Genomic DNA, 6988 nt, shown 5'->3' on the forward strand with positions numbered 1-6988 from the left:
AAATCACTACAGGATTTCAGGCTCAGCTGCCTACCTATCTGTGGCAGTAGCTGTGCTAGGTTAGTGGTATCTGGTGCAATCACTCAAATCAATATTATAACAGTCCATCTGTTTGCCTAATTGTGTGTCCTGCTCTCTGTTGCTGAGATTTTCCTGTCTATCAGAAGAGAGCACTTGGATATCTTGCTTGCTCCAAAGTGATTGTATTTTCCTATTTTCTTTGTGAATTTTATTGTGCTTCTGCAGACAGTTTGCGTCGAGTTTAAGGGTGATGTGAGTTTCCTTAGAGGAGCAAATCAACTTCAGCAAAGAAACTTCTCTCCCTTCCCCTTTTCTGTGTCTTAAGACATTTCAAACAGAACATGGCAACCGTTTGTGTTTGCTATCTGATCAGATAATTATCATAAGCTACAAGGTAAAGTGGTTGTATTTGTAAAGGGCAGCTATGCTGTACATCAAGAGAATTAACAAGCTTGCATGTCAAGCTGCTTTTCATAGAGAGCGAAAAATCCTTTCTTGTCTCTATAGGTCAAAAACTCCATAATAAATTAACAATGCAAATATATTTTCATTTATATCCTTACAACATTAAAATATGCCATGGCATTTTGAGCCTTTCTGAAGATTTTGTTCTAGAAATAAATTACATTCAGGACTTAAAACAATAATTTGCATTTGCGCAGTGAGTATCCAAAGCAATTCATATTCATTACCCCAGTAATATTTAAGATAATCCTATATAGTAGCTCAATATTAGATTTCTCATATTGCAGATGGGAACGAGGGGGCTGAAGGTTGTTTTTATGTTTTAAAAAAGGTTTATATACCTTGCTTACCCACTAAGGAGTTCAAGATACATACATACATCATTAGATAAAGTGTGCCACCTTCCTATAATTCAAACCATGCTCAAGGCAGCTTGCAACATGCGAAAAAACACATAACTGCAACATAACAAATACAGTAATAATAACTAAAACATGTAAAAAATATGCAACCAAGCTGAACAGTTTCCATATAAGGCACATCCAGATCTAAAGTAAATATATAAAAAACAATCCTTCCAGCAAAAATCCCCAAACAACATCCTAGTTCAAGGGGCTGTTTAGCAGACTCAGCTTTTGTAGCTGGAGTCAGTCAGGGCCCTGCCAGGACTTACAGCCATATATACAGCCAGGTATATGGTGTTAGGAGCGTCCTACTCTCGTGTAGGACCCTGGTAGAGAAACATGCCCGACTGGCATGTTCTCTCCCTCCTGATCGATCGTTCAGGAGCTTCAAAAGCTTTCTTCTGCCCGAACATTACAGCGACTGATGCCAAAAGGCATCAGCACACTTAGGGATCCACAGAGTGTTCACAGTTTGCGTAACAGAACCAATAGCACAGCATTTTGGCTAATCTACTTTATTTACATATAATACACTTGGAGCATTAGCTCCTGCCTCTTTCTCATCAGACAGCAAAAAGAGAAAAGAACGAAGGACAATAGTCCCACTTCATGGAACACAGTAACACAAACATCCTGCCTCCGTCACTTCCCACACTGTGGAATGAAAACATACACCGTCATGTGATAGACAACAATCCCATGACTGCAGACACAGGGAATGAATCTCCAACATATGGTTCCCTCTCCTCTCTCCATTTTATCCTCACAACAACCCTGTGAGGTAGGCTAGGTTGAGAGGGAGTGACTGGCTTGTTGTCACCCACTGAGTTCAAGGCTGAGTAAGGATGTAACTTGCTCTCTGCAGTCCTGGTCTGACATTCTAAGCACATTATATTGCTCTTTCCCCACCAGAGTCTATCAGGTTCCTCCCCAATTTCTCTCAAGTTCAGGTCCTGGCTCTACCCAGGTGTCAGATTTTCTTCTTACTTCAAAAGGTAGTAACCTTAGCAGCATATCAAACAAGACTCATAATTGGTGAGTCCAATATGTGGGCTGGTTCCTTGAGATCTAATGTCATGCTCCAGTCTAGTGTTTTTGTAATACTAAAATCAATATATGCAGTTTTGTATATCCAAGAAAGTATGCTGTTGCTGTGTTCGTGCAGGTAAGCAAAAGTATTTCCACCTTATGCTGAGTGACAAGGCCAGCAGCTTATATGCATAATTAACTGAAAACCAAGCCATATATCTATTTAGCACTCACAAATATTTTGCACATTTTTTTTATTTCTGTGTGTTATCTCCTGTTTTTGGTCCACTAACCCTGAAGCAGCAGATTTGCAGTTTGGGAGTGCTCTTGAATTTAAACCTGCTCCTTAATGCTCAGGTAGTAGTCGTGGCTAGTTGTTTTGAAACAACTTGTCCCCTTTCCTGGAGAAACCAAGTCCAGCCAAAGTTATTCATGCTCTTGTCACTTCCAGGACAGATTTTCATCTTTTGCCGTCATAAGACATTTTGAATGACCCTCAAATAAAGCTTAGATAAATGTTAATAAATAAAAAATCATGAAATGGTGATAAAATCTCATTCACAGCCGAATAAGATGGTGAGAGTTTCATATAGGAACACCTTGCAGATTGAGGGAGAAATTCAACATAGTGCTATAGCAGTCGATCTGTCAGTGCAAACTTTTCAGCTTGCCAGATGGAATGATCCTCTCTTCTGCCTCCAAGCGCTGTCATGGGGGTTCTCCCAACCCTCTCAGAGCTCATTTTTGAAGGTGCAAGGAGAGGAGCAGGTGGGGGAAGCCACATTGTGCTGGCTGGCTTCTGCTAATGGGACTCATTTGTTGAATCCAGTTGGACTGTCCAATGGGGGGGCATTTCCAGTCATTAGCTGCCACTGAAAAAAATATCAGCTGGTCAGCCTTCACCATTAGCAAGCAATCCTCTTAAGTGAAAGATCATCACTGGAAGCCGACCATTTGGAGGCCAGTGACAAACTTCCTGTGAACATCCATTTAGTAGCATGCCCACAGTGCATTTATAGAGGTAAGCATTTGAGGTGGTTTAAAAATAGGGAAAGCTGAGACAAAAGACCTTTAATAATTCTACAATTGGAGGGTTATCTGTTTCAGACAGTATTGACACTACTATGTCAGGGACAGTGCCTTTGCCAGTTTGCTAAACAGCTAAAAGCCTCGCAGAGGTCATTGGAGAAAGGAGGGGAGGATATGAAACAGGAGCTTGGCTTCGGATGGTCTGTCTCATTAAGCGACTGGCCCAGGATCAAGAGGGCTTTGCTGTCACTGGCTGACCAGTCTCCAATACAACTTGCTGAGACACTCTGCTGCAATGTATTCTAGCTGAACAGATGTAATAATATAAATTGCCACTCTGTTGACAGCTTGGCCTGGCAGGGTCATTCATAAGTCTCAGGCGGCAGTGTACGTTTTAATGAAAATTGTTTGTTGAAGGTTTTATATATATCTATATATCTATATACACAGGGACGCGGGTGGCGCTGTGGGTAAAAGCCTCAGCGCCTAGGGCTTGCCGATCGAAAGGTCGGCGGTTTGAATCCCCGCGGCGGGGTGCGCTCCCATTGCTCGGTCCCAGCGCCTGCCAACCTAGCAGTTCAAAAGCACCCCTGGGTGCAAGTAGATAAATAGGGACCGGTTACAGGTGGGAAGGTAAACGGTGTTCCGTGTGCTGCGCTGGCTCGCCAGATGCAGCTTCGTCACGCTGGCCACGTGACCCGGAAGTGTCTCCGGACAGCGCTGGCCCCCGGCCTCTAGAGTGAGATGAGCGCACAACCCTAGAGTCTGTCAAGACTGGCCCGTATGGGCAGGGGTACCTTTACCTTTTTACCTATATATCTATATACAGTGGTACCTCGGGTTACATACGCTTCAGGTTACATACGCTTCAGGTTACAGACTTCGCTAACCCAGAAATAGTACCTCGGGTTAAGAACTTTGCTTCAGGATGAAAAAAGGTTGTTGTTGTTGTTTAGTTGTTTAGTTGTGTCCGACTCTTCATGGCCCCATGGACCAGAGCACACCAGGCACTCCTGCCTTCCACTGCCTCCCACAGTTTGGTCAAACTCACGTTAGTAGCTTCGAGAACACTGTCCCAAATTCATACCTTGGTATCTGCAGATCTTATGACCTGGAGACCATGCCAACATTAATGAGCTAAATGGCAGTTCACCTTTGTCTATTTTTCTGACAAAAATGGCCCAGACGACACTAATTATTTTCCTGGGGGGGGGGGGAATTCACTTCAGCTACAAAATGATTCTTAAGAAAATATGCTACATTGAACTCTTCCAAAGAAACTGCCCATTTTGGTTTGGGAAACTGTCTTTACTATACATCCAGGCTGAGATTGTGTACCCTGAGCTCTGAGGTGCTGGAGATTCCAGAAGTTTATAAATACTCTTAGAAACATCACAGCAAGATGTTCTGATATAACTGGCAGGCCAATTTATGTTACCCTGATGGAGAGTTGATGGCAGAAGCAGATCTTGTTAGGCATACCCATCTAAAGAAATCTGATTCTCTGATTGGAACCAGTTTTCAAAGGAATTAAATTTTGCAATGATTCAATAGATTTATATTTCCACAGCGCCTTGCATGGATTTTTTAATACCAGATTTTTTAATACTGCGATCATTTCCATGGCACCTTATCTCCTGCAGCCTACCCCATTTACTTTCCTAATTGTGACAGCTCAGAAACAAGCAACGCTGATAGCTTCAAAGCAATGAAAATATCCCATGGTTCTGGCAGCTGATGGGAAGTTAAAAAAAAAGTAATCCCAAAGGAAGGGCAAGATCTGTCAGAGGAGGAGAAGGAGGAACCGGAGGCGAGAAGAGCTTGAGCAAGGTTTTGAGGAAGGGATCTGTACCAGCATGGCCGGTCTAAGTAGAGGGAGAGTTAGAGGGTTGGGTCAAGGTCCTGTTGGATCAAGGTCCTGGCATCAAGGATGCACCTTCAATTGAACTAGTGTAAACAGACCCAGCCACCCCACCCCACCCCAATAGAAGTTCACACTTGAAAGCACAGTCTTCTCGCTTGGGATGAGAATCACATGAATGACTGGTCCCACCCATCTCAGTTAAAAGTGGAGTGGGAGGGACATGTCAGGTGTTGAGACAACATCTATAGCTACTTCTTAGTCATGTGTCTTAGAGCTCTGCTGTAGACTTATGAATCATGTATCCTGTACTGTGGGGCTAATGCTTAGACCACATGCTAACTACTTGAATAAAGCTTTCAGGTATCCTTAAGCTGATAGTCGGTACTGTATTTGAGAGCGGGAGCCAGGACAAGCACACTTCTGCACACTTCAGTAGGTTAATGTGTGTCACGGAATCCATTGTTAGCTATCTGTGATTTTAAAAAAAAAATATGCCTCACATAAATAGTTGAAGATAAATCTTCTCACTTGTCAGGCTGGCAACATTTGAACAAGTATTATTTATAAACTCCTCCAGACAGCGTCTGCATGAAGTCCCCATACCTCTCACCTTTGCAGTCAAGATAGAACTAACAGTATAACCAACCAACTCCCAACTGTTACTGGTAATTTCCAACTGCCAGTTGTCAACTACCAACTTCCAACTGCCACCTCCTTTACTCAACGCCATTTATTCTTTGTGAAATACATTCCCAATGAAATTACATTACAAATACTAACACCAGTCACCGTAATCCAACAGCAGCTTGTGCCCCCAAAATGCGGCACACTTTCCCCACACTTTTCCTGATCCCACCATGATATTTATCCAATGAAATCTGAACCTTCACTTCCAAATACCAGCCACAAGCTTTTGCTGTCAATGAGATTTGTGTTGAATTAACTGGGCAGTCCAGTATAATGTTATAGTTCCTTTGTGCAAATAAATGCATGGGGTTGTGGAAAGCAAAACAAATGTTTATTTTCAAGATTAATTTTAAAACCCAACTACAAATCCTTCTATCTCCAAAGTTAAGCTTCTGCCATGAGACAGCACTTGTTGTTATTTTCCCTTGGACCCAAAACACAATATATTGATGTACTACATCAACACTATAGTGTTCCTTGGCTTTAGTGAAATTCTTCATGACATCCTGTCAGAACCGACACAAGAGTGCCCAAGCCAGAACCCACACCAGATCAGAGAAACCACCAAAATCTACCAAGCAGTCTAAATGACAAAAAAGCGAAGCAAGCAGCAGATAGAAACTGAACACAGCCTGAAAGAAATAATCTAAACCGGAACTTGACTCAAAACTTAAAATTATACAAAAGATGCACACTGAATATGAGACTACAAACTGGAAAACTGGGGGGGGGGGTATACAATACAACTCAAATGTTTCTTGCAAACTGCCTCTGGTTGACTCATTGCACTGATCTCAGAAGTCATGTCACATTCTCACCCCACGATTCGTTAACTTACCAAATTCCTCCTGCCCACTTTTCACTCTTACCTTCCTTCTGTTCCTCCCTGCTCCATGGTGCTTCCATGCTGGCTGGGGCTGATGGAACTTTCAGTCCAGCAGCATATAGAGGGCACTGTATTGGCTACCCCTAGATCCTTTAATTCTAGTAGGGAAGAGTGAGGAGGCCTCTGGAGTTGCTCGTGCTTAGTGAAGTCTTTTTTCCTTGGGTAATTGCCTTTTCACTTTGTACTTGATGCTGATGGATTTGCAGGGCTAGTTTGGAGAAAGTACATGAGAGATATTTTTATGCTCTGAACAGCTTGTCTTGGGATATATATATATATATATATATATATATGTGCTTTCGTAGATTTTCACGGGTACAGGAATGCAGGTTTTGGTGTCTTCGGGTGTCTTCCCGTGTAAGAGTCGGGGTGTCTGGGCGACGTTTCGACGAGGTCTCACTCGTCATCTTCAGGCTGGTGCTTTCGGCTTCTTGTTACTGGAACAGAGCAGAATCTGGTGTTAGAGTTCCTATAAATACTGTTGAGGGGTGTGGTGTATAGCCTCCAACGTTCTGGGCAGAGAGGAAGTTCCTAGATTAGTGTGCCTTTTCTTCTTTTGTTCCTTAATTACTTGAGGGATATCTTGAGTGATTTCATGAGTGA

The 6988-nt window shown here is 42.6% G+C and overlaps 1 long non-coding RNA gene across 1 annotated transcript; it reads right to left on the reverse strand.

Annotated features, from left to right (window-relative positions):
* Positions 1-1859: 1859 nt before the first annotated feature.
* Positions 1860-6397, reverse strand: LOC309538864. The gene is made up of 2 exons (XR_014222413.1): positions 3776-6397; positions 1860-3386 (listed from the first exon to the last, which is right to left on the reverse strand). It is a non-coding gene; the product is annotated as an uncharacterized lncRNA (long non-coding RNA).
* Positions 6398-6988: the final 591 nt, after the last annotated feature.

The sequence above is a fragment of the Podarcis vaucheri genome (genome assembly GCF_965113315.1).
Source record: "Podarcis vaucheri genome assembly, chromosome: 8".
Classification (NCBI taxonomy): Eukaryota; Metazoa; Chordata; class Lepidosauria; order Squamata; family Lacertidae; genus Podarcis; species Podarcis vaucheri.